Source organism: Melospiza georgiana, chromosome 22 (genome assembly GCF_028018845.1).
Source record: "Melospiza georgiana isolate bMelGeo1 chromosome 22, bMelGeo1.pri, whole genome shotgun sequence".
Classification (NCBI taxonomy): Eukaryota; Metazoa; Chordata; class Aves; order Passeriformes; family Passerellidae; genus Melospiza; species Melospiza georgiana.
Window position 1 is genome coordinate 5,854,608 of NC_080451.1, and position 27,607 is coordinate 5,882,214.

At 47.0% G+C, this 27,607-nt stretch overlaps 1 protein-coding gene across 3 annotated transcripts in view; it reads right to left on the reverse strand.

The window, feature by feature from the left end:
• Positions 1-27,607, reverse strand: part of EIF4G3 (eukaryotic translation initiation factor 4 gamma 3) — a 146,819-nt gene that overhangs the window by 79,417 nt on the left and 39,795 nt on the right. For 2 of the 3 annotated variants that reach the window (XM_058039277.1, XM_058039278.1), the window contains exons 2-3: positions 25,971-26,046; positions 17,414-17,557 (exon numbers count right to left, since the gene is read on the reverse strand). The gene's annotated coding sequence lies outside the window, so the exon portion shown is untranslated. Of the gene's footprint in view, positions 1-17,413; positions 17,558-25,970; positions 26,179-27,607 lie in introns of all 3 variants that reach the window. The other variant, XM_058039279.1, reaches the window with a different exon arrangement.

Below are 27,607 nucleotides of genomic sequence, written 5' to 3' on the forward strand. Positions count from 1 at the left end.
GCCTCCTTTGCTCCAGGCTCAGCCACTTCCCAGCTCCCTCAGCCTCTCCTGGGGATCCAGCCCCTTCCAAACTCCATTCCCACCCCTGGACATGCTCAGCTCCTCCAGGTCCTTCCTGTCCTGAGGCTCCCAGAGCTGCCCCAGGAATGGAGATGCCCCAGAAGTGCCAGCACAGGGGCACAGTTTGCATTGTCTCTTTTTTTTCTGCTTTTCCATCCCTGGACTAATCACCTGCTGATTAAAGTGCAACACAAGGTAAATGAAAATATAGCTCAGAAACAATCCAACCAGGAATTCCCTGGTGTCAAGGAGAAAAAAAAAAAAAGGAAAAATACAACAAATAACACAAACACCCCTTCCAAAAACATGGTAGAGGGGATGAGGGGAACAAACACAGCCCAAAAATAGCCCCATCCCAAAACTGAACTGCTGCAACACCTTCTATTCCTACTCTGGGACCACAGTGGAACTGCTGTTTAAAAAGCAAAACTTAGACACAACTCCACAGACACATGAGGACACTGCTCCTACCACACAACTTAACCAGGCAGGACCCTCTGTTAGCTTCTGCCTCATTTTCACAGCTTTTTGGGTTAAAATGATGATAAAATGTGAGTCTCCAAGTACATCAGCAGGTCTTTACTGTGATCCAGGACACCAAACACACTGGGCAGGGTGTTTAGCTGGACAATGCTGTTCTGGAGGAGTTCACACCAATGCAGCAGCACAGCCTCTGCTTCAAGAGCAGTGAAATGCTTTGTTCAGCTCCCTCCTCTCAAATGCTTTGTCCTGTCCCTCCTCTCCAGGAGCCCCCTGATCCAATCCACTCCAGCCAGCCCTTCCCTCCCTTTTCACCACTGCCAAAACCTAATTAATGTAAACAACTAAACGGAAAGAAGCCTTCATTTTTTGTTTTTTGAGATGTCAGATGCAGCATCAACTCTTTCCCCCTTTTATTTGATGAGTGATTCTGCTGGAGCTGGTGGTGTCAGTGTCATTTCAAAATGAATAACTCAAAGCTAAAGAGAAGTGGGGAAATTCTTTTCATCCACAACCTGGAGAAGTTCTCCTGCCTTTGTAGCATCCTGCTGCTGACTTTCTGCATCGGCATCTCTGCCCAATGTGAGGTTAAAGCTTCTTCCACAGGTCCAGATGTTGCTGTTCCTATCATGGAATCATGGAAGGGTTTGGGATGGGAGGGATTTTAACCTATCCAGTCCCACCCCTGCCATGGCAGGGACACCTTCCACTGTCCCAGGCTGCTCCAGCCCTGTCCAGCCTGGCCTTGGGCACCTCCAGGGATCCATGGGCAGACACAGCTGCTCTGGGCACCTGTGCCAGGGCATTTCCTCCTAATATCCAACCTAGACCTACTCTCTTTTAGTTTAAAGCCATTCTCCGTTGTATCTCTCCCACCAGCCAGCAGTGAGCACACAGGGCTGGGGATTTCTCTGCATTTCTCTTCATAGAGAAAAGCAAGGCACAACTTCCCAAAGATTTTCTCAACCTCAGAGAAAAAAGTCCAATTCTTATCTCATTTACTGCCCCTGTGTTTTAAACAAATAAAATACATTGAAGAAAATTATTTACCTAAAAGAATTTACTTAATTAAATTCTAGTGTGTTTTAATTCCCTAACCAATTAAATCCATGTATGTGTCAGAACTATCAGCTAACAGTCAGGAAATTCTGTACACTAAAGTTAAATTAAATGCTTAAACAAGTTCAGTTAAATGTAGTGTAATATAGTGTAATAAAGTAATTAATTAGCCTTCTGATTATCAGTGGGGTCAGATGTGTCATTTCTCCCCGCCACGGAGGTCACTTGCTTTTATTACAGGTGACAGTGCTGGGAAATATTAAAAATAAATTATAGCAATAAATGCACCAGTTATCACTGGCTCCTTGTGCCTCCAGCTCCACAGGAGATGAGACCTCATCCCAAACTGCTGCTCCCACAGCACCTCAGCAACAAGAGAAGGAAATATCTCCTATTCTTCCCCATCTTTAGGCTCATGAAAACATTTTCTTCAGGCTTAAACTGCATGTGACAGAGCAGAGCTCTGCTATCACTCCCAAAGGTGAGTCAGGTATCTGATCCTGCCCCAAAGTCTGTACCCACCTCCAAAACAGCCCCCACTTTCTTTCAATCACCCAAGCCAAAGGAGATGTGAGAGAAAGGGAGAACAGCTGTCACTAAGCCTAAAAATCCTCTGAGTTTTAGCAGCAAAACTATAAAACAGGTATGTGGAAACACAGTGCCAAAGGCATTTCACTGGTGACACAATCCAGGGTTAAACTTGCTTGAGCATTTAAACCCTATCAGAATGAGCAGAGCATGAAGGTATAAATAAAGAAAATAACATACAAAGGCTTAACCAGAGGCCAGAGAAGGATTTCTGCTATGAAAGTGTCATCAACCAAGGCAGGTTTGGACAGGTGATCCCCATGAGCGGGAGGTCACAAGTGAGGAACAAGTGCAACACAAACCCCACTGAAGACCACAAACATCAGCTGAATAAATATGTTTTACAACTATTGCACAACACCAAATGTCTCTGCTCCACATTTCCAACCAGAGGGATGCTGCCTTAACTGCTATTTGTGTTAAAACCATAAAAGGGGGAAGAAAAGGGAGGGAAAAGTGGTTTATAAATTTCTGCAGGTACTAACTTCACATCGGCTGTGGGAGCCTAAATAAACTATCAAAGATCCAAGAGAATAAATCACAGCACTCTGCTGCTTTTCATACACATCAGCTGATTAAAGCATTGCATCTCTTCCTCTGCCAAAGGACTTTTTTCTGTGCCAAGCAGCTAAATGGGTACAGAGAGTGACGTGGTCATGTGCAGCCACACAGTGCACCAGGGCTGGACTGAGGGAATGAAGAGATCAGTGAGGAAATGCTCCAAAAATCCCCTAAATAAACCCCCACGGAGGGGAAAACAGGGAAGCAAGTACTGCTCTGCAGACAAATGTTGGTTCTGAAGCATCTAAAGGCTGGATTGAATCCCTGAAGTTCAAATAGCTGCTGGGAGAGGACAGAGCACTGCTGGGCTGCTCCACTTCCAGACTGAGCAATTTGCTTCCCTTAAAGCTCTCACCTTCCTGATTTTATGTTTCAGCTGTGGCTGTTCAGGGGAGGAAGGTGATAATAGCTGAGTGTTTATGTATTCCCACAACTTGCTGGGAAAACCCTTTCTCTGGACTGTTTCCACCTCAAGCTGCTGCCTGTGCTAAGCGAGGAAAAATAATCACTATCAACAAAACAACTCAAAAAAAGTTATTCTTAGCTCAGGCCCGAGCTGGTTAATAAACACTGAGCCTGCAGTGTAACATGACTCCCTTGGGACTGCCTGTCCTGGGAATAAACAGGCAAAGTACACACATCAGGCTCAAAAGAGCTGAGTCACCCAGCTCTGCCTCTGGAAAAATCTTTTGGGAACAAAACCCTTCCAGCCCCAGGCAGGAAAGCGTCACTTGCTGAGCTGTGTCTGACTTGGCTGGGAAGGGGTTAATCCCTGGGGCAGATTCCCGAATCCTCCCGGCTCAGGGAAGGCTGCTGGGTCTAAATTTACTGAAGTTACACACGAGGAGAGGAGGAGAACTGGACCCGCAGCTCCAGCACATGACCGTGACTCAGGAGCTGCGCGGCCCTGCCAGCGCCGTGACCTTGGCAGGAAACCTCTCCATTCCTGGTCCAAAACCTTCCAATTCCCAGCTCCAAACCTCTCAATTCCCAGTCCCAAACCTCTCCATTCCTGGTCCAAAACTTCTCAATTCCCAGTTCCAAACATACAAATTCCCAGCTTCAAACCTCTCAATTCCCAGTTCCACGCCTTCAAATTCCCACTTTCAAACCTTCAAATTCCCAATCCTAAACCTCTGAATTCCCAATCCTAAACCTCTGAATTCCCAGCTCCAAACATCTGCATTCTCAGTCCCAAATCCTCAAATTCACAGTTCCAAACCTCTCAATTCCCAGTCCCAAACCTCTGAATTCCCAGTCCCAAACCTCTGAATTCCCAGCATCTCCCAGATCCAAACCCCTGAATTTCCAGTCATCTCCCAGTTCCAAAATGGAACTGGGACTGTGAATGGACTCTGAATTCCCAGTTCCAAAGCTCTGAATTCCCAGTTCCAAACCTTCAAATTCCCAGTCTCAAACCTTTAAACTCCCAGTTTCAAACCCCTGAATTCCTAGTCACTTCCAAGTTCCAAACCCCTGAATTTCCAGTCCCAAACCTTTGCATTCCCAGTCCCATGGCCACGGCTCCAGCTCCCTTGGACACCAGCACTGAGCTTATATCTCTTGTGAGGAATGGCACAGAGCAATCACAACAGCTCAGAAGAACCCAGGGCTTGCCAGGGCCATGGGCAGCCCCAAAGGCTTTTCTGCATGGCCACAGAACAAAGAGGAGCTGCAGGGCCCTTGCCCAGGTGGTTTTACATCTCTTACATCTCATGTATCTCTGCACTGCTGATGGAAAGCACCTAGCTAAAAACTCACTCAAGTGCCACCACACACATTTTCAAAATATCTTATTATTTAATGTCAAGACATAAAGTACCAAAAACATTCCCTGTCTGGAAAGAGAATAAAACTGTTAAGAGATCCATCTCTTTCCCCAAACAACTCAACACCCCCAGCCCACCCCCATCTCTCCTGCATAAAACCTGCACTGGTCTGTTCCCAAGCCACTCCCTGATCTGTTTAAATGCTAAATATTGAATGAAACCCCCCAGCTGGGCACTCAGAAGCACAGTCAGTGTTCTTCATACTGTACCTTAGAAGGGCTCTGTCCCTAGATTTATAAATTCTTATTCACACAGCCCCTAAGACCAAAGGCAGCTGCCCCTGGAGCCAATACAGGAGGGGGAGGTCATTGCTCAGGAGGGAGAATCTCCTCTTATCCCCTTTTTTAACAACCAGACTTGGTTTTCCTTCCAGCTGCTGAAAAACTTTCATTGAGGAAAGTCACAAAGGGAGCAGAGCAGCTGTGTTGATGCTCAGCCCTCTAGGCAGAGTTTTCCCCTGGGTCCCTGGCCTGGACAGCAGGAATTTGGCCTCAGACACAGGTGAAGAAATCCCCCCCAGCAGCAGAAACCTCACTTCAGTCCCAAGTGTGGACTGATGGTGACAGTAAGGATGTGGCTTTTAATTGTGAATCATCATTTCTTTGTGGAGATGGGCAGGCTCTGCCCTCCCACAGCCCCAAATCCAATCACTGTGACAACTCAATCACTGCAACCCAAACAACTGCAACCCTCCAACGAGGGAAATCTCTGGGCATTCAGCTCTGGGAAAGTAAGAGGATTATAATTTAAACCCTGGCTCTTCATTTCTCCCTAATGAACTCCCTGCAGGCACTGCAGGCTGGAACAGCAGCTCCTCAGGCTGCTCCTCCTCACTCACACCCAGCACCTTCATTTCCCCCAAGCTTTGGGTTCTGCATGCCCTGGGTTCTGAGAAAGGTGCATCAGCACAAGCTCAGTGCCAGGGGAAGAGCTCTCCTGGCCTCCCCTCTGGCAGCTGCTCCCCTTCCTGCCAAAATGCACAGAACCTCTGAAAACTGAAGGTTACAGAGAGGTTTCACTTTTTATCTGATGTGAAAAGCTGTGTTAGTGAGGGCAGAGAGACCAGCCTGAGCCAGAGCATCCCAGCAGAGCCCAAATCTCCTCCTCCCACATGGCCAATGGCAGGAGGCTCCTCTCCCATCCAGGGGCTGCCTTGGGAGCTCCAGCAGCATCCAGGGAAGTTCCTGCTCTCCTTGTCCCCCTGCCACACTCCCAGGGGCTGCAGCAGGGATCACTGAGCACAGGGCAGAGCAGCTTTTGACCTAAAATCAATATTTAGGGACAAAATAAACCACTCTGTACTATGTCACTGAGCTCTGGAGATGCCAGGATCTCAGGTAGCTCCAGCATCTGACCACAAATAGGGCACTGCTCACTCCTGCACACACCTGACTCTCACCATTATCACCATAACCTCACTTTTTTTCCTCCCTGCTGTGCTCTGCACTCAGCAGAACAGGCTTGGAAGCTGCTGGCAGGAAAAAGAGTATCTGTAACATACAGATCTGCAAATATTACAGATGATGGTGGAGAAATCTGAATTATTAAATTTATTCATTTCAGCCTTTTTTTCCTACAGCATCCCCTCAAATAATGCATAAAGCGTTTTCTCCCACTATTCCTGTGAACTATTCCAGCTTTAAAAATAGCACAACAAATGATTAAACCACTAAACAAGGACAATTCCCCTCTAAATGCTCCCAGTTTGCCTTTCATTATTACAATGATATTTCAATGATCATCACACACACTCTCAGATGCCTCTGCTTGAACACAAGTCCCCACTCACAGCCATGTGTTCAAATATGCAGTTTTAGGTACCCATCACACCAGGGATGCCACATTTTTTAAGCAGCTCATTTGCAAATTATCCAGAATTACTGAAATCAGCTCATCCTCACCAGGGTAATGCTGCAAAACAAAAATATGCAGCAGTTCTACTCTGCTGCCTCTCCAAGCCAGGGCTGCTCCCCTGCAGGGTGCAGCAGCACCTGAGAAACACTTTTTTTCCTGCTTATAATACCTGGAATATTCAAAACCCCTTTAAAATCACTGACATAAGGACTAGAGCTCTTCTCTGACACCAAACAAATTGTGCAGATGAAGAGTTCCACATAAAAACCAGAATGAACACAACTCCAGTGCAAACACTGCTCCTGATGAGGGGCTGGGATGGCACCAGGGTGGGACTTGCTCCAAATCTTTGCACATTGGATTTACTGGGGAGTTTTGAGGTTTGGGTTTGGGTGGAGGCACATAATGAACAGGAACTGTGAGTGTTCAGTGAGTTTATTTAAATATGTAGGCTTTTTCTATAGCTATTTCCTCAGAATGCCAGGACAGCTCCAGGTGTTTTGCCTGATTTTAGGACTTTAACAAATTGCAGACAAGCAGAAAATGCAGAGAAGTAGCTGGGACCCTCACTGCCCTTCTCCTGAAAAGTACAGTTTTATTCCCTCTTTTTCCATAAGCCCAGCCATCAGGGAATTCCTCTTATTGGGAAATAATAACATTTTAGTGGAAGGTGTCCATGCCCATGGCAGGGCGTGGAACAAGATGAGCTTTAAGGTCCCTCCCAACCAAACCCAGTCTGGGATTCTGTGATTAAGCTCAGCCTTTGAAAGGATACAAATATCCTGAGCCAGGAGGAATTACTGCTCTGTCTCCCCTTTTTCCTCTGCAGGAGTTTCTCTCAGGGTACATCACCAGTGTCATTACCTGCACAGCCAAATTTGTAACAATCTTTTTTATGGCTTTCCATCTTTTCACCCCACACATCTGAGTGGGCAAAGGAGGAAGGCACAGGGAAACTGAGCCCCAGGAACACCCACAGAGCTACAGGCACTTTTCCTTCTTCAATGTGGATAATGGGATTGTCTTCAAGGCAAGATGGTGAAGGAACACACTCTGCTGTTCCCTGGACAAGGGACCACAGGGACACAAAATGCACATTCTTGACCTGTTGGAGAAAGTCCTGAGGAGCCCATGGAGACACCCCAGGGCTGGAGCCAGGCTGGGAGAGCTGGGGGTGCTCACCTGGAGAAGCTCCAGGGAGAGCTCAGAGCCCTTCCAGGGCCTGAAGGGGCTCCAGGAGAGCAGGAGAGGGACTGGGGACAAGGATGGAGGGACAGGACACAGGGAATGGCTTCCACTGCCAGAGGGCAGGGTCAGATGGGATATTGGGAATTAGGAATTGTTCCTGTGAGGGTGGGCAGGCCCTGGCACAGCTGTGGCTGCCCCTGGATCACTGACTGGACACTGGGGTTGGAGCACCTGGGACAGTGGGAGGGGTGGGACAGGATGAGCTTTAAGGTCCCTCCAGCCCAAACCATTCTGGGTTTCAGTGATTTTCTCCTCAGCTCCACTGGCTGTTTGTGTCCCTCAGCAGTGCAAGGACAAACAGAACCCCCAGCCTGAAGGAGGACAGGATCCTCCTCCCCTTCCCAGGCACTGCTCCAGCCTGTGAGCCCACACTGAGGACCTGCAGTGCAAGCCCAAAGCAGTGATTCTGAGCCACGGGGGTGGACAGGGGTCCTGCTGGTGGCTGCTCCCTCCCAAAGCCATTTTTAAATCCATCAGCATGGAATCTGCTGCTACTGAAGGTGTGAGGCCAGGATAATGTCACAGGAAAACATTCCAGAACATCTGGAAACTCTGCCATGGCTTCCTGGGGCTCCTTCCTGAGGCTGAACTTCCAGACTCTGCCCTGGCTCACAGCCTGGGTTATCTGCTAATGACCATTATGTAAATTAAGTAAATTGGCATTTTCTGTAATAAAGGTACTCAAAACTATGGAGTGCATGTATGTGCTGAGGGCAGGAATTCCAACATCCCCACTGCTGAAAGCAGAGCTGGGACTGTCTGCAGAAACAGCCTTGAGCTCACAGAGTGCCTCTCACCTGGTCTATAAAACTGCCTCCATTTTTAAAACAGACTCTGAGGACAACACTTGTTCCCAGGAACATAACCCCAACCAGCCAAGACCCTATTCCACAGCAGTAGCTTTGCAGCTTTCCTCTTATTTCCTTCCAAAAGCCAACAAGCAAAAAAATGTGTCCTCTGATATCTCAGAGTTCTCTCTCCAGCTGATCCAGCTCAGAGCAGGCACCTGGTGATCCCAGGTCTCCCAACCTTCAGCTCTGTGAGGGCAGCAATCAGATAAAATATCAAAGTTTTCCTCAATTCCACTGAAGCCCAGAAACACCCTCCATATAAAGTGTCTGAATTTGCACCAAGTTAAAACAAGTTAATAAATTCTGTGTTTCTAATGGCACCACAAGGAGGGATCTGTGGAGAACATGGGTGGGCACAGCCCTTCCAGGCTGCACAGTGGAATTAAGGCTCCAACACCTCTGTTGGTTCAATGGAAAGCAGCACAGAGAGTTCAGCTGGCAGGAGAACCAGGCTGTTCATGGATTCAAAGCCTCACCTCTGCAATGTGGCCTCCCTGCTGCTTCTTCAATGGCTCCAGAGGTCATTCCTCTGTTTCCCAGTCTGACACCACAGCTAACAGGGCTCCATCTCCCTGGTTTCTCTGGCTGCAGGGGTATTTTATGCCCTCTATGCTCACAAAACACAGGCTGTGTAAAGCCCTGACTTTTGTGCTGACTCTGGTGCTTCACTGAACACATGGTGTTTGTTTAAAAACTCTGTATTTTCTGGAGCATGCAAGAAAACATCCATTAAATTGCATGGAACAGAAGGTACTGTTACACAAGGAATTCCAGAATTGAAGTTATTAAATGCAAGAAAATGGCAAATTGCCTTGTATTGTTTTGTCTTCTTATATTATGAATAAAAATGTGGCTCAACAAGTGGCTAAGTCTGAAAAGCACCAAAAAAAAAAGCTCAAGGCACGTGACTGTGAGAATAGAAAATACATGTGGAGGAGTCCTGAAAAAAGGGATCTGGAGAATTTTGAAACAGCTACAGAGAAGCTCAATTTCCTATTAAAAATGCTGTTTTATTCCACCCCAAATCAAGTTATTGGCAAGTTCAGAAGAGCTTTTGATTCCCAATAATCTGACAGGCCAAACAAAGGCGCTTCCGCTCGCACAGCAGCCAGGAGGGGCCGTGGGGCCAAGACACCCGCAGAGAGATTTCCCTTCCAAAGCCCTGCCTGGCCAGGCTGGAAGGGCCAGGAGCACTCAGAGCCAGGGCACGGCTGCTCCAGAGAGGAAAAGCTCAAACAGCAGCAGAAAAACATTTCCCTCCCCACTGGGCAAAGCAGAGCGCCTGGAGAGGGATTAAACACCTCTGAGAGCAGGAATTCCTCACGGTGCCAGGGCAAGGGAAAGGCTTCCACTGCCAGAGGAAGGGATGGATGGGGGGTTGGAATGGAATCCTTCCCTGGGAGGGTGGGCAGCCCTGGCACAGGTGCCCAGAGCAGCTCTGGATCCCTGGAGGTGCCCACGGCCAGGCTGGGCAGGGCTGGGAACACCCTGGGATGGTGGAAGGTGTCCCTGCCATGGCAGAGGTGGGATGGGATGAGATTCAAATCCTTCCCAACTCAAACCATCCTGGGATCCTATAACAGCATTCTATGAGGCAGATGAGGGGTTGGTCTAAAGCCAGACCTTGTGTAGAGGGATGGAATGTAAGAGAATAGTGCAGAAGGTGGTCTCACACCTGAGGAGTTGCAGCTGTACCAATCACTACAGATCAGGAACAGCCCTGCCCTTAATACACCAGCTGTGTCCAATAAGGAGAGGAGTGCACCAAAAGAGAGGATTAGCCAGGGGTGGAGAGTTGGAGTTTGTTGGCTGTGCTGTGAAGGAGAAGGAGTCAGTGCTGTGAGGAGATACCCAGTAGAACTCACCCAGGAGGCACAGAAGATTTACAATGAGGTGACAACAACCTAGTCCCAGCTAGACTCAGTATTTGTGCTGTGATCTTTTCTTTGCACATGTGCATGATAAAATTGTGATGGCTCTTCCTTTCTTTCCTTTCCTAGCTAGAAAAAAATAAATTAAAGCTCTTCCTGTCCTTCATAAGTGCACAAATACTACAACTAATTCATACATCCCCCCTACGTTGCACCTCATGAAAGCCAGCTGCTTCCAAGGTTAAATAATTAAAATAAATAGTGTTAATCTGCACGTGAAGCTGCATTATGCCTTCCCAACTCTCCCTTCCTGCAGCTCTCACCCCCAGATGCTGTCCCAAATTAGAAGACACCCATGAAGCCCAGCATCTCCACACAAAAGCCCCCTGAAGACCAAAGGCACTGAGACACAAGCCATGTTTGATGTTTCCAGCCAGACTTAACTTAATGAGTTAAAAAGCACAGTAATGAACCAAAAATAATGAAATACATTCTCAGAGGAAATATTCCCAGCATTATTAACCCAATCAAAAACCTCCTAATCCTATTACAAACCAGAGGGTTCAGCTGCACTTCCAGCAGGTCTTGAACACAAAGGCCAAAAGGAGATTACACTTCTGGATTTATCAGCTATTAAATAACTCACAGTTTCAAATCTCCACCTGCAGTCACATATTCCTGCAAGCTTGGAATTTGCAAAATGCATTGGAATTGTGCTGGAATGGAGCCTGACCCAGATGTACAGAAGGAAGCACAAGGGAAGAAGTGAAAAGAAAAAGAAAAAATTTTTTCTGACTAGTCAAACTCTTGACTGGTCAGAAAAAAATCCATTGCTAGATATTAATCTGGTTTTTTAGGTAGGTTTACTGTTCACACTATCAGGAGTTGTTTAAATTTGCCTTATTCTCATTACCTGGAATGGACAGCAGATCCAAGAAACTGCAATCTGCTGCTTGGGGGAGCAGCACAAACAGGAAACATTTTCCCTCAGCTGGTCCAGCACCAACTTCTTCATTTATACAAGGAGAGCTCAACCTTTCATTGTGTCTACATCACAAATAAACTCCCTGACTGACAAATATAAAAGCTCTGGGATTCTGGGTGGGTTTAACCAGCAGGGAATTGCTGATAACAGCTCCTTACACAGATCAAGGAGGTTCCTACACAGGGAAATTCTCTGGGGGAAGAGCTCCCTGCAAAGCTTAGAGATCCGCTCGGATCAAGGGATCCACAGTGATGCTCCTGAGCACAGAAAATGATGGACAGGGAGTTGATCTGAATGAGCCAATAAAACTGGGAGCCCCTTGTGCCCCAGGGGCAGAGGAAGTTTATTACCTGGTTTTATGCTATTTCCTTCTAGCAAAGCACATGTGGACCCAAATAATGAGGGATCATGGAAGAGACCCACAGGGATCAGATCCAACCCCTGGCCCTGCACAGACACCCCAACAATCCCAGCCTGTCCTGGAGCTCTGGCAGGGCTGTGCCCATTCCCTGGGCAGCCTGGGCAGTGCCAGCACCCTCTGGGGAAGAGCCTTTGCTGATCTCCATCCAGCCTGACACAGCTCCAGCCCTTCCCTGGAGTCCTGTCCCTGCTCATTGAGTTCAATGTGTAACAACCAGACTCCACAGGCAGCTGCCTCCAACACAAGAAGAGAACAAGGAGTAACAATCCCCACATCCCAGGGCACCTGACTGACCCCAGGGTACCAATGGGTGAGGTTACAATTAAATTACATCCCTCCTTCTGTTACAATCCCATAATAAACATTCCTTAATTAAAAGCATCTCAAATTGGGCTGCAGAAGATGCAAGCAGCGAATAAACATCATGGTTCTAACAGGATTATTCCAGCTCCTGTAGAAAGGATCCAAGATCATAAAAGAGGGGCTTGGGGATTGCCTAATAAACATGCCACAGATGGCAGGCAGACTTGCTTCCTGGCACACATTCCCAGACCTGAAGGTACTAAGGAATGTCTCCCTGCTATTACAAACACTAATTCAGCGATGGTGACATTTTTGAGGAGCAGAATGAGACCACAAAACTCTCTTCACTTCAGGCACAGAACCAGATGGTAACAAGTTTCAGCTGGTACAATCTGTTCTGGATTTCAATCAGCCACCTAAAAGTCAAGGTCTCCAGGCACTAAGATGCAGAGAATTCAGCCCTCCTGCACTTTTGTTAATTTGGGTGTATCTCCACCTTTTCAGGAGCAGGTGAGGGATGTCCACAACCACAGCAGCTCCACAGGAAGGTCCCCAGCAGTGCTGTGGGATCCTCTGCTCCCTGGAGCTCCAGCATTCCAGCCCATCCCAAGAGGCAGCCGTGGGCAGGCAGCACCAATCTGCTCAGTGCACAGCATGTTCCTAATGAGAGCTGGAGCTGTCCCTGACTAGAAAGGAAATTCCTGGCAATTTGTTCCAAGTGTGGTCACTTGATGCTTCCAAACTGTGGCCCTGGACTAGGAGAATCCCTCAGCACCCCCCTGGAGCTGAGGCAGAGAAAGCCAAGAGTCTTTTCCAAACCATTCACCCTCACATGCCAGCACCCACTGCACTTGTTCCTTGGGATCCTGCAAAACACCCCCAGGTCATAGAGGGGTGAAACTGCCTTCTCCTGGTGCCCTGAGCTCTGCACATTGCCTCTGCAGGAGCCCTCTCCTCCTCTGTTCACCCCATGGACAGAGGGAAGCTCCTTCCTGCTGCTCCCAGCCCAGCTGCCCTGGCATTGCTCTGCTTTCCCATTATCCCATCCTGCCACAGCTGCCCCATCCATCAGGGCCAGGCACTGGAATGGGGCAGATTCACAGCATTGCAGCTGCTCTGTGAGGGGCTCTGGGAATGCTCAGCCTGCTCTGGATTCTCCATCCATCATGGGATGGAGCCTGACTGTCAATCCAGGCCCTACCTGAGCTCTGGGAGCCACATCCAAGGAGGAGCTGCTCTGCTCCTTTCCCAATGGCTTCTCCTTTCCTCCCCAACTGAGTCAACCCAGCCCCTTCTGCAGCCTCCAGCCAGGAGCAGAGGCAGAGGGGCTGTGCCCCTCCTCTCCCTGTCAGAATGAGGGAAAAACACGCAAAACCCACCAGGAATATGAAATTTTATGTGCTTGGGGCCACATCTGGCCATAACATCACTGCAGCAGCATGTGCTGCACACTCCCCTGTGCCAGAGCTCAGCACTATGACTTCAAGGCCCTGGAATTTGGGAAGCAGAGATGCTGCAAAGATGGGGGTGTGGGACTGCTGCACGTGGCTGCCAAGGCCTCCTCGCTGTGCTGCACAAACTAATCCTGAAGGGCAGCAAAGTGCTGGAGGTGTCCCTTGGGAAAGCCTCAGAGGAGGTGGAGCAGGAGCCCTGCTCTTGTTGTGGCCGCCTCCGATGGAAATGGTGCAGGAGGAAGAGAAAGAGCCACACAACCACAGCACCCAGACCCAGCTGCTTCTGTCTGTTTAGATAAAGCTAAAGGAAAGCAAACAAAGCTCCAACCTTCACTTGTGCCTGACTTCTCAACCCTATACATTCCCTGATCCCAAACCTTCCCTTTCAGACCACTGGGCACAATGCTGTCATCTCATCACACATGAACTTCTTTCTGGAGCTCCAGCAAGTGACAGCAATTCCTTTTATAACTTACTAGAATTCAAGATATTACTGCACCTGATGTGTAGGGACAGGCAGCTCTGGAGCAGCCAGGACAGTCAGGGGTCACTGGTGGAACCAAAGCATTTGTTAAATCACCTTCTCCTTCAGAGCATGGCTTCTGCTAAGGCTGCAGTGTCTGGAGGAGCCACAGGGGAGCCCTCACTGGGGGCACCTCTGATCTCTGCCTGTGAGCAGGGACAGCACCCAGGGAAGGGCTGGGGCTGGCCCAGGGGGGTTTGGGTTTTTGGGTTGGAGATCAGCAAAGGCTCTTCCCCAGAGGGTGCTGGCACTGCCCAGGCTGCCCAGGGAATGGGCACAGCCCTGCCAGAGCTCCAGAGGGTTTGGACAGGCTGGGATTGTTGGGGTGTCTGTGCAGGGCCAGGGGTTGGATCTGATCCCTGTGAGCCCCTTCCAGCTCAGGACACTCCCTGGTTCTGTGAGATCCCCTCAAGAAGCTCTAGAGCCTGAGGAGATGCTGAGATCCCAGCTGGGAACAGCAAGGACAGACTCTGCTGAGCACTCAGAGCTGCCCCACCACAGTGACACAAATTCCATCTCTGCCCAAACTCCATTTAGCACCAGGTGACATCCAAAGCCTCAAACACTCACCAGTATTGTCACTCACTACTGCCTCAAGAGCAGTCCCTACCTTGCAAAGACTCACTTTGGTGAGTATTTATTAACTCAGGAGTCTGATGGAGAAATCAATGACCCTTAATCAGACTCTAATTCAAACAAAGTGGTCTTGTCCTTATCTTTTATGCACAAACACCCCCTTGCTATGTTAGGCATGACTGGACAAAGGCAAAGACAACCTGTGTTCAGTGTTCAATCATCAACACAGCATGGGTGGGTAAAATACAGTTATTTCTGCTTTATTGCTGTTAAAGGAATTAATAATAACACATTCATCTGAATCCCATGTCAGCCTGGGATCCCTTTATCTCTAAAGGGAAACAGCAGGATTGAAGGTGCCCAAGAATCAGACAAAATTACTCAAAAATTACTCTCTCATCGCTTTCTAAAAGAAAGTAATGAATGAAAACATGATGGAAATTCACAAACTACAAGAGGTGTGGAAATAGGAAACTTCCATTCACCTGGTCCTTAACACAAGCACCAGGGTGTTCCTTGAAGCCCGGGAGACAAATCACACATGCAATGAACAGGTTAAACTTCCACCCAAATCTCCCTTTAACTTGGGAATTTCTTACCACAACAAAACACAGAAACTCAACTCCTGACAGGGGTCCAAGTGAGATACACAGAAAAACATTCAGAATATAAATTTACCCAAATCTCTAATAGTTCAGAGGTACAGAAAACTGTCCCTGGGAACAGGTTATTCTATAAAGCTTTGATCCCCTTTCACTGGTGTCCCAAGTGCAGACACCTGCATTTGGCTCTTCACATTATCCACCTGCCTGGAGATCTGGCACAGAGCCCACTCTCTGTGGATGCACTGACTCCATGCAAAATATTAAGAGAAGAAGAGAAATCCCTTGATTACAGTAGATTTAAAGAGGCTGCCCAGAATGTTCTCTTCTTCCCCTCTCCTCTGCCACATGAGTAGCTTCCTGTGCTGATGAGGTTTACCAGGAAGGAATGTCTTGATCCGTGACAAAAGCCAGGCAGCACCTGAGGGTTTGCTCTGCAATCCTGCTGTGTCCTCCATTCCCTCAGCCCAGAGCCTTTACTCCCTGCAGCTGGAGTGCAAGAACAGCCCCAACAGCACCAATGCAGCCTCTGATGTGCCAGCCATGGAGCATGAGCAGCTGCACACCCCAAACACAACCTGAGTTTGTGCCCCATCATGCTTTATCTGGAGTGTGCATCACTCAGTGAAATGTTCCTTTCCTGATGTTTCCAGGCATCTCCTGCTCTGGGAGGACAGCTGCAGTTCAATGTTTTGGGGGTTCAGATCCACCTGAGGCTCTCCCCATCATCTCCCCATTCCCAACCCACCCTCAGCCTCTCATCCTGCTCCTCTTCCTCAGAACAAACCCACTCTCCTTAACAGCTGACCTGCTCAGGCCTTCCTGCTTGATCCACACAAGTTATTGTGATATAAATCCATCAAGAGCAGAGGGAACACCAGGCTTTCCCCTAGCTCACACCTCATTCCTTACACATCCCACTTTCCCCATCCCAGTACCTTTGATCTCCCTTTTTTCTCAGCCCATTACCTGCCTCTTTTGCCCCCTCCTTTTTCAGATAAGCTTCTCCACTCTCAAGTCAGCACTGCAGAATATTTATCTAATAGAGGCTACAAAGAGATCAATTTATTCCACATATCTCACTAAACTCTATTTCTCCATTCTTATTAGAACTCCCATTTATCTCCTGTTCTGGACTTTTCTGTAAGCAGCCCTTTGTCTCATCTCTTTTATAAGAAATCATTTGTGCAACTCGTTTTCCTGCCCCATTTCTCAGAATTACAGAACTGCACCATCTTGTACAAAACTGCAACATCTTGATATCCCCTTGGAAAACCCAGAAGTCAGGAGACAGGGCACTTTTGGGGTGTTTAACCTGGAAGTCAGGCCATGCCCCAAACTGCCTGATCCAACAGCAAAATGCATTCCTCCTCATCCATGGTTATTTTCTCAAATTTTTCAAGTTGCTTTTAGTTTCTGTTACAGATTCTAGGAGGAACTAATGCCTACACAAAAAAAAAAATCAGAATATAAATGAAAGTACAAGTAATGCCTGTAATTTTGTATTTAATTTATAAATGCCAATATCACTTTAATTTATAAATTGATATTGGTATAAATAGAAATAAATTGGAATAAATTCACCAATTTAAATTTCATTTATAGATACCAATTGATGGTATTGGTGTGCCAATCTAAGTGCTGCTGATAGGTCACTGCAAGGTTCAAGCCACACCTTCTACACTGGTCACTGCCTGATCCAACAGCAAAACACATTCCTCCTCATCCATGGTTATTTTCTCTAATTTTTCAAGTTGCTTTTAGTTTCTGTTACAGGTTCTAGGAGGAACTAATGCCTGTACAAAAAAATATATAGAATATAAATGAAAATACAAGTAATGCCTGTAAACTTGTATTTCATTTATAAACACCAATATCAATTTAATTTATAAATTGGTGTAAATATAAATAAATTGGTATAAATTTACCAATTTAAATTTAAGTTATAGATACCAATTGATGGTGTTGGTGTGCTAATCTAAGTGTCGCTGATAGGTCACTGCAAGGTTCAAGCCACACCCTTTATTCACTTTGTTTCTCCACTGGTCCCAGACATCATAAATGAGTTTTTTGCTGAGCAGAGAAGCTGAGGATGGCACAGGAGGGGAGGGGAGGCTGGCAATGCTCTGCTCCAACGCCAGGTCTTACCTGTGAGAGCCCAGGGGACGATGCATGTCCCGGTGGCGTTGCAGCAAGATTTGGGTGTCCCTTATTTATTTCATGTGCAGTGTAAGGGGATGGGGCAGGAGGACCCGGTTGTCTTGCTACTTGTGTTACCTGTGTGGAGATAAACTGTTAGTAAAACATTCCATTAGTAATCAGTCTGCAGAGACTCCGTTGTACATATCTAGAGAGACAAAATAATATTGACTTGTCTGAGTGAAGCACTGCACAAGTTATTTAACTGTTTATGTGATTCAGGAAAATGTGGAAGGATCAAAAAAGCAGAGCACCAGCTGCACTGGTGGAAATGTGTGAGATCCCTCTGCCTTTAAGCCTGGAACCTTTATTCCCTCCATGAGAAGCCATATAAAAAAATATTGGGATTTTGCAAGGAGATTGTCTTGGTTTGATACACATTACCAGCAACAAAGTAAGGGAGAAATTTTCATATTCCCCTCCAAAAAGGAAAAATAAATTACTGCAAAGAGGCCATGGTATCTGCAGGGCTTGCCACAAGCAAAGAATCAAACAGCAAAGCAAATCTTGCATATGTTTATCTCCTTTCTCAACTTCTATTAAAAATGCTCAACAAAACACATTAGGCAAAATATTAGAAAAATGTTTTCATGGCACATAAATATTTGCTCCACTTTACTATCTCCACTATGGAACTGTTTTAAATATAATTTAGAGAGTGGCTATGGTGAAAAAAAAAGGGGAATCAAAGGAAAAAAAGAGTTACACAACTATTGGGTGACAACTCCAGCTGTTCAACACAATTAAATTCTGGCAGATTGGGTTAAAACCCACACTACTGAAATTCAGCATTTGCTTCTCACTGGCCTTTTCTCATTTATTTGTTTGCTGAAAAGCGCCACTTAATAATGGAATGGCTTGGGTTGGAAGGGACCTTAAATCCATCCAGTGCCACCCCTGGCATGGGCAGTGCCACCTCCCACTGTCCCAGGCTGCTCCCAGCCCTGCCCAGCCTGGCCTTGGGCACTGCCAGGGATCCAGGGGCAGCCACAGCTGCTCTGGGCACTCTCACAGGGGAGGATTTATCCCAATATCCCATCTAACATTGCCCAGTGTGAGCTGAAGGCAGCTAAAGCCCACACAGGTCACTGGCACTGCACAGCCCAATGTGTGCATGAATGTCCCCAGCAGGGTGAAGAAGGCAGAAGGAAATTCCTGGCTCTTTAATGAGTATTAGCTCCAAGAGAGCAGAAGTCACAGAGTTCACCACTTAAGTGCTTTTTCCAAGTCACTTTATTGCACCCAGAGTGTCGTTCCAGCTCCTAAAGCACCACAGCAGCTGTGCCAGCCCCGAAATCCCAGGAAATCACAACATGCAACAGCTCCAGGGCTTGGGAACGGGCCAGGAGCCTTCACTGAGGGAAGATTTACAGCCCCTGAGTGCTCATCAGAGGAAAGGGTGGGTCAGGCACAGAACCTCATCCTGTGTCCCCAACTGGATCCTTCCCTTTGCCAGGGATGAATCATCTCTTTTTCGGGCTGATCTCTCTTGGCAGGTGTGCGCACGCAGCCCCGGCTGGATCAGAGCCAGCCTCACACAGAGCTCCAGAAAACTTTCCACAGCCCATCCCCGAGAAAATGAAAGTCTGTCCCATGACTCCTGTGTCAACCCTGAGAGAGCTGGCGTGTCAGTCATGCAGCCCTCGGTGCTGGGGAGGGACTCTGGGCTGTCATGGAAATCAAATAATGCAGCCAGGAGGGGAAGGAAGCACAGACAACCCAAAACACAAAGAAATAAAAGGAAATCATTCCTATCAACAGCCCCAGAGGCAGGCTGTGCCCCTGCTCTTCACCATTCTCCTCCAATGGCACTTCTTGGGGGAAACTTTGGTTATTTTGGTTATAGAGGTTATTTTGTGACAGCTGTGGGACTTGAACCACTGCCCGTTTTCACCTCCCTGCTCTCAGCAGTGCAAACACTGAGCCATCCAAAATTCTCTGACCCAACAGCAGCCAAGCCCACACAGGGCTTTGCCAATGGGGACAGGGGCACTACCAATACCCCAGGTCACTGTGAGCACCCAGCAGTTCTCCTCCTCCTCCTCAGAAATTACAACATGCAAATAGAGTTGTGGAATAGAATCCCAGAATCACCAAGGTTGGAAAGCCCTCCATTACCTAATCCAATCTAGTTCAACCATAAACCCAGCACTGCCAGGTCCACCCCTAAACAACATTCCCAAGGTGCCAAATCCCCACACCATCCCCTGAACACTTCCAGGGGTGGTGACTCCAGCACTGCCTTGGGGAAAATAACCTAAGGTGGAGGTTACTGAAAGACATCAAGAAATGCTTTCGTGACTGGATCTGAAATCTGGAAGCTGAAATGTGGAAATATGAAATCTGGAAGCTGAAATCTGAAAATCTGAAATCCGGAAGCTGAACTGAGAGGAAAACTGCAGCTGCTTGAATGAGTCCATGAGATACCCTGGTGCAGTGCAGCAGACACATGACAGACACAGGTCGGGACCTACTAAAATTGGCTTGAAAGCCTAATGAAGGCAGCAGAACAATTATAAAATTGTACCAGCTTGATAGTTTGGCAACAGCTCACTTGGAGAGTATCCCATAGGAGCCTCACACTGATTTTCCAGGACCTCCTAAGTTTAGCCAAGTCTAGCTCAGTGCACCCAAACCAAGGACTGATGTTTGTTCCAGAAGGAAAAGCACAGAGAGCCTTTCTCAGCAGCTACAGCAATGTTGGTATTTCCACACCTTCCTCTTCCTACAACAAAATATTTAAAATAAACTGAATTTTAAGACACTGATTTTAATGTAAACAGGTAGTAAAGGAAGACAAACTTGCTGAATTTGTGTGTTTTCTTCAGTAATTTTTAACAAAGGTAAAAGGTAGAGACTGTCTAAGCTCATCACTCCTGGGGTATCTGCCTCCATAGAGCCCAGGGTGTGGTTTGCTGTTTCTTAATGGTCTGAGATTACTATGGAAGCAAATATCCTCCTTAAATCTATAGGTTAAGTTGTTCTCCTAAAAATGGATGTTCAAAATTACATATTAATTTGTTAGGGCATCACCTTCTATTTTCCCTGAGTAGCAAGAGCTAATTTTAGTTTTCCAGAAGCCTTAATCCTGTATTTTAAAGGAAAAAGGTAATGAAATACAAAATAAAAACTCAGTCTGGAATTCTTCTTTTCTTTCTGAGCTCTTTTACACCTTTTGGGTTTAGCATCTCATACAAGTTTGGGATTACTCTTCACCCTGGTTTCCCTGTGAAGTGTCCAAGGCCAGGCTGGACAGGGCTTGGAGCACCTGGGATAATGGAAGGTGTCCCTGCCATGGGTGGCTTTAAGGACCTTTCCAACCCAAACCATTCCATGATTCCAGGCTGGAGCAGGATGAGGCACTGAGTTTCCCTCCTGCACATCCCACAGCCTCGGCCTCCTGACCCAGATCCCTCTTTTGAGCACAGGGAGGCTGCAGCAGCTAATCCCCCCTAATCCCTTTTCTACAGGATTCTCTTCACTGCAGGAAGATCCCTTCAAAGGACACGAACCATGGAACCTCTGCTGGCTGTGAAACACTCGGGGGGGACCAAGGGGCACCCCAGGACAGAAACAACCAAACACCCCAAGAACCAATGGGAGTCAACCCTTATTCCTTGAAAATCTGGGGGCTTGTAGGAGGGTGGGGGGTAGGACAGATGGGACAGATGGAGGTGAGAGATCTCTGCAGCCAGGTCAGGAATTTGGGGTTTATTGCAAAGGGCCAAGTGCAGGGCCCTGCTGGGAGCTGCCAAACACAGCTGGAGCAGGGCTGGGAGAAGAGAAGGGGAGAGATGATGAGAGGGTAAGAGAGCAAAAGCATACGAGAGTTCCCGTTCCAATACCACAAATCTTCTGTGTTGAATATTCCAATTCTCACTAACCAATCTAGCACAAGATACAAATCCTACAGCATTTACATACAGCCCATAAGAATCATTGCATTACCACACTGTGTTACATTTTAAACCCTAAAAATTCCTCTTTGGGCCCTTCTGCCAAGCTGTAGGGTCTGCTCTGACCCTTGGGCCTGTCTGCAAGCAGAGGGTGTTGTTCCATCAAAAGGGGATCACCTTCAGCCAGCCACACCATTGCTTTCCAGTTGTTCAGTAACTAAGGGATCTCAAGGCTTGCTTTCATTTCAATCGCACTTATACTTCCTATATTCTCAAAATCTTTTCCAGGCAATCATATTTATAAGGCTTTCCTGTTTCATCTTCCCCAACAGGGGCTCTCCAGCACCCCACTGCCCCATTGCCTTCTGTGTCCCCAGCTGGAGTGAACTGGGCACCCTGACAGGACAGGGCCCTGCTCCAAAGGCACATGAGGACAGACACTAACCAGTGCCTTCAGTGAGTGCTGGACCCTGCTCCAGGCTGCACCTGCCAGGTGACTTCTCCTTCTCCCCACACAAACACACCTTGTGTTGTTAACACTCACTCCCAATCAGTTCTCATCCACAAGTCATTCACAGAAGCACAGAATGGTTTGGGTTGGAAGGGACCTTTAACTCATCCCATTATTCCATGGGCAGGAGCACCTTCCACTGGAGGCAGCCTCAGTGCTGCTCCTCAGCTCGTGAGAATTTATCCCAGAGTGGTTTTGGTCCAAGCTTCAGCACTTCCAATCACAACATGCTACCAAAGCAGTTACAAACCTCCACCATGACCTGTCAAAACCAGCTATTTGTGCAAAGACAGGATGTCCATGAGCACCATTATTCTTCTTATCCAGTTCCTTGTGCTGAATCTGAAGAGCATTTCTGCTTCTGCTCCTTAATCTCATTTTCCAGATTCAGCCCCATTCCCCTGGGCACAGGACAGGGGTGCCTGGTGGGATTTACACTCACCTTTTGTGCAGTTCCCTTCCTGTTAGAGGTCTACATCTTTTTTAAAAATTCCCTTGGATATATTTCTTTGAAATAATTTACAACAAAATCAGAATTTCACTCTTATGCCCCTTCTAAACTCTGCAGGTTTTGGATCTTTCAGAGGTCACACAAGTAGCCACCCTAATTTCTTGCAGTGTGGAGGATTTGGAAACAGCAGGCAAGAAGCAGTTTACAGGACAACCCCAAACCTTTATGTCCACAAGTAGCTCTGCAATAGAGCATTCTCCATTATTGATGAGGGAAAATTATTATTACAAGGTTAGTTCATGGAAATAATTATTTCCAACTGTGGTTTGCTTTCATATAATTTTACTGCTGGATTTATTAATTAAAAAACCCAAACCAACCACCCATTCAGTATAACATGTCACAATAAATACATAAAAATTACTTATGATGAATTTAGGTGGGTTTGGTTTTAATACCAGCATGATTTCCTTGATAAAGAGGTTCTACCAAAGCTTTGTTGTGAAGTTTGAGCATCTCCAAGTTCTCAGACAAACTTCATCCCACTAGGCCTCTTCCTCACCTCCTACCTCTGTCCTACAGAAAATTTTGTTCCTCAGATTTAGGTTTATTATTGGGGCTCACAGTGGAAGCCACATGATTTCCCATTCCCATTTTTGTAGCTGTGGGGAAAAAATAGCTCTGGAATGTGCAACCAAGGTCCTCATAATGCATGTGGAAAGGCACAGAAAGGATAACTGAACTATTTTTTCTCTTTATCTAACAAAAAATTGGGGGCACATCTGTGGGTTGCCCATATCTCAAGTGATTTCTGCTCCCACCCCACACACAACGCAGGGGAACAACGTGGGGGCAGCTCAGAGTCACCACATGGTGCTTCTGGACCCCAAAACTCTTCCCACACCAGCCATGCTCTGGAAAAACATCTCTGGGAGTGATGATCCATAATCCACGTGGAATCCCACAGAAGATGTGCAAGCTAATAAAATGCTGATGGGAAAAGCAGCCCCTGGGTACTGAGGATGCACTTGAAGATCTTGGAGGCTTTTTCCAACCTTCAGGATTCTGTGATCTCACAGTGCTCTTCAAAAAGTCTGTTTAATGCAGAGCCAGGCCTCAAACACATGGTGCTGCTCCTTGTGTAACAAACCACTGAGACCTTTCATGAATGAATTTGTCAAGGCACTCCCATCATGTGTTTTTTCCACCCCAATTCATTTTTCACTGGACTCCCTCTGAATCTGAAATCTGCCTGGGGCTTCAAATGGAAGCCTGAAAAGAACCCAGCCGAGAAATTTCTCTCCTTTCCCCAAAACATGAAATTTTCTCTCAAACTTTTGCATTCTCAGATCCTGAACTGAGATATTTCCAGCCCTGTCTTCTATTCCTGTAACATAGCAAGGAGTGATATTTTTCCACACTGAAAAGCTATTTTAGGTCATTCTTCACAGTTACTTTTCTATTTTACATTAATTTAAATTTTTACAGTCATATTTTCCCCACAGGCATCTGCATTATATCTTGGGAGGAAAGAAATGAAAAAAATAACCTTCTTTAAAGGACTTCAGATATTTTTAAAGTGTTTTTTAAGTGTTGTATGGGGTATATAAAAGATAATACAAACTGAATTATTTATTAGAAGTGTTTGTACATTTATGTTCACAGAATGGTTTGGGTTGGAAGGGACTTTAAAAGTTGATCTTGTTCCATGGCAGGGACACCTTTAACTGTCCAGGCTGCTCCAAACCCTGCCCAGCCTGGCCTTGGGCACTGCCAGGGGTACAGGGGCAGCCACAGCTGCTTTGGGCACCCTGTGCCAGGGCCTGCCCACCCTCACAGGGAAGGATTTCTTCAGAATTTGTTCCTCTGGTTTTGCTTATCTGCACCCAAACATTTCTGTATCAGGTATTGGAGCAGAGGCTGCCCAAAGGCTGCAGCTGGGGTTTGTGGATTCACTGCTGTCAATGCCTCAAACCTCAGAATCTTCAACCCTTGTGAGCCGTGTCCCACCCACTCCACCTTCCCTGGATGGGAATCCATGGCCCACCAGAGCCCCCAAATGTTCATAAACAAACACCCCTGAGTCCCTGTGCCCCTACAGCCACCTGAGCTGCTGCATTTCCAGACCAATGGCAGCACTTCCACCCTTAATCCTGCCCAGAGCCCAGCTCAGCACCCCTGACAGCCCCAGCAGAGGAGGCAGCACAAAACTCCTCTAAAACCCAAAAAAGGGAAGAGCTAAATATCATCATTATCACTGAACCATCATGGAATGGTTTGGGTTGGGAGGGATGGGAATCCTCCTCATCCTGTTCCACCTCTGCCATGGCAGGGACACCTTCCACTGTGCCAGGGTGCCCCAAACCCTGCCCAGCCTGGCCTTGGGCACTGCCAGGGACCCAGGGGCAGCCACAGCTCCAGCCCCAGGTGCCCAAGCCAAGAACCCCATCCCCAGTCATCACTCCTGCAAACAGAGAAGGAGAAAACCTTGCACAGCAGCTTATGTTTTTCTATAAGCAGCTTATGTTTCTGTATAAAATGTGGTGAATTTATCCCATCTACAGCTTTTCTTCCTGTTTTCCAAATAATTAAAAGAGCAGCTTAAAAGCAGGGTTGTTTTGGCATTAAAAATATTTGCACTATCCCAACCAGAACAGCAAAATATGACTTTCCCAGGGCTGTGCTGATTAAGCAAAGCTTATTTATAACCCTGGGCTTCCAGCTATTGCCATTGGAAAAAAAGAAATAGATAAAAGGAAAAGACCATCATATTCACAAACAAACATAATTGTTTCTAAGCTAAATTTCTACAATAATCAATATTATACATTAGCAATCATCTAGGACAGCAAGCCAAAGGCACCTATCCCAAATATTCTATTTACTATCAAAATATTTCTTCCTCTATGCAATGGAATTTTTCACGTGAAAACAAATCTTTCTTGATTATTTTTCTCATAAGAAGGTGTTAGAAATGTGAAGCCACTAGTATACAAAAAAATCAGTCTGTGAGATGCATGGGAAGGGAAAGAGATGGAGTCACCCAAGTGAAAATATGGCCAAAACTGTCATTCCAGTGACACTCTCCAATATGCTGAATGAAACTAGACACTTAAAAATAGCAATGGACCCACAAGTCTTTCAAAGATTTCTCCCATCTTGCTCCTATGCAACTAAAAAGGTTCTTCATAAAATGATAGAATTATTAAGGTCAGAAAAAGACCTCCAAGATCAAGCCCAAGGTTCCCCCAATATCCCAATGCCCACAGGTGCCACATCCACCCATCTTTTGAGCACTTTAAGGGACGTGACCCCACCACTGCCCTGGGCAGCCTGTGCCAATGTCTGAGCATGCTTTCAGCAAAGAGATTTTCCCAACACCCAGTGTGAGAGGTTCCCATGGCACAACTTGAGGCTGTGTCCCCTTGTCCTGTCCTTGTTCCCTGGAGCAGAGCCCAACTTCCCCCCGGCTGCACTGTGGAGAGCCACAGGGTCCCCCCTTCTTTCCCTACTCACATGCCACCAAAATTTGAGCTCCATTTATTTCAGGGGCAGAGGAGGCTGCATTTTCTCTGCTGGCTGATTTCTGGCTGCCCTGGGGTTGTGCCCAGCCCCGAGCCCACCCTGCCCAGCCCCGTGGGTACTCACAGTGCTGTACACAGCCGAGACGGTCGGAGTGAAGATCCGATCCTCCAGGGGCTGCTGGACAGGACCTCGGGGGATTCTGCAACACAGCCAGTCAAGGAAAGCAGGGTGGCAGGCAGGGGACCCCTCCAGGGACACCCCACCCTGGGGGCACAGCCTGGCAGCTCCAGCCCCTCGGGATGTGCCAGGCTCCAGAGGCAGCTGTCCCACCCTGGTAACGAGGGAAGCAACGTAAACTCCAATAATCCACAAAACCCTTGGGGCAAACTCTCCAATAATCCACAAAACCCTTGGGGCAGACTCTCCAATAATCCACAAAACCCTTGGGGCAGGCTCTCCAATAATCCACAAAACCCTTGGGGCAGACTCTCCAATAATCCACAAAACCCTTGGGGCAAACTCTCCAATAATCCACAAAACCCTTGGGGCAAACTCTCCAATAATCCACAAAACCCTTGGGGCAAACTCTCCAATAATCCACAAAACCCTTGGGGCAAACTCTCCAATAATCCACAAAACCCTTGGGGCAAACTCTCCAACAATCCACAAAACCCTTGGGGCAAACTCTCCAACAATCCACAAAACCCTTGGGGCCTGTCCACAGCGTCCCCCTCAAGCTCTGCTTCTGTTTGAAAGGGAAAAAGCCCCAGAGCCACAAGCCCTGAGCATTCAGAGCAAACCCCACAGATCAGCAGGGCGCTGTGGACAATGGCAGCTCCTGTTCTGCCAAGCACGCAGCAATCCTGCTGCAATTGTTCCCTTGTTTGCCTCTCCTCACCCAGTGACTCCTTTCCTCATCCACCCACCAGAAGGGCAGGCAGAGGGATGGGAGGTTTAGGGATGGGAGGTTTTCAGGAGCTGCTGCAGGGTGACTCAAAGGCAAATTGCAAGAGTTTTCTTAATTGTAAAGGCAGGGGGAAAAAAGGGGAAAAAACCTCTGCACAAAAAACCCACAGAACAGAATCTGGTTTATTTGTGGAATAAAACAGGGATGCAGGGATCCAAAAGAATAAAAAAGCCTGACTTGGGTAACACCTTGTGGCCTCACACTGATCCAGACAATACCTGATGCCTGCTGTCACAGAAAAGGCACTTGCTGAAAAGTTTTCCTAAATGCCAAAATCTATTTCACCTTTTTGCTGTTTGTATTTTACACACCAAAATCTCATGGGAAATGAGAACAGCTGGATTGACTGAGGTTCTTGTACATATGGAAGGACACAGACTTCATATGTTAATATACTTAAAAAGAAAATAGAGTCATTAAAACACTTCTTAGTTTTATTCTAACGTGGAAAAGCACATTGCTAAGTTTGAGTTTAGGTCAACATTTCTAGAGACTCTTTGCACCCCAAGTTTGATCCCCACATTAAAGCTGCTGCCCAAAGCTTTGCAGGGACCACAGTGACAGGACAGACCCTGCTGGTGCTGACACAACTCAACAGCCACCCCAAGCTCCACAATCCCAACTATTCCCCTAAAAATGGATCAAATGTTAAGGCTGAAGTAAAGACTGTTCAGACACAACCTGCTCTGCCCCTGCCCACAGCACATCCCAGCTGGTTCAGCTCCTCCTCCAGCAGGGCTAAAGCAAATTTACAGCACCAGACACACACAGACAGAGTTAAATTTAAAGCCTT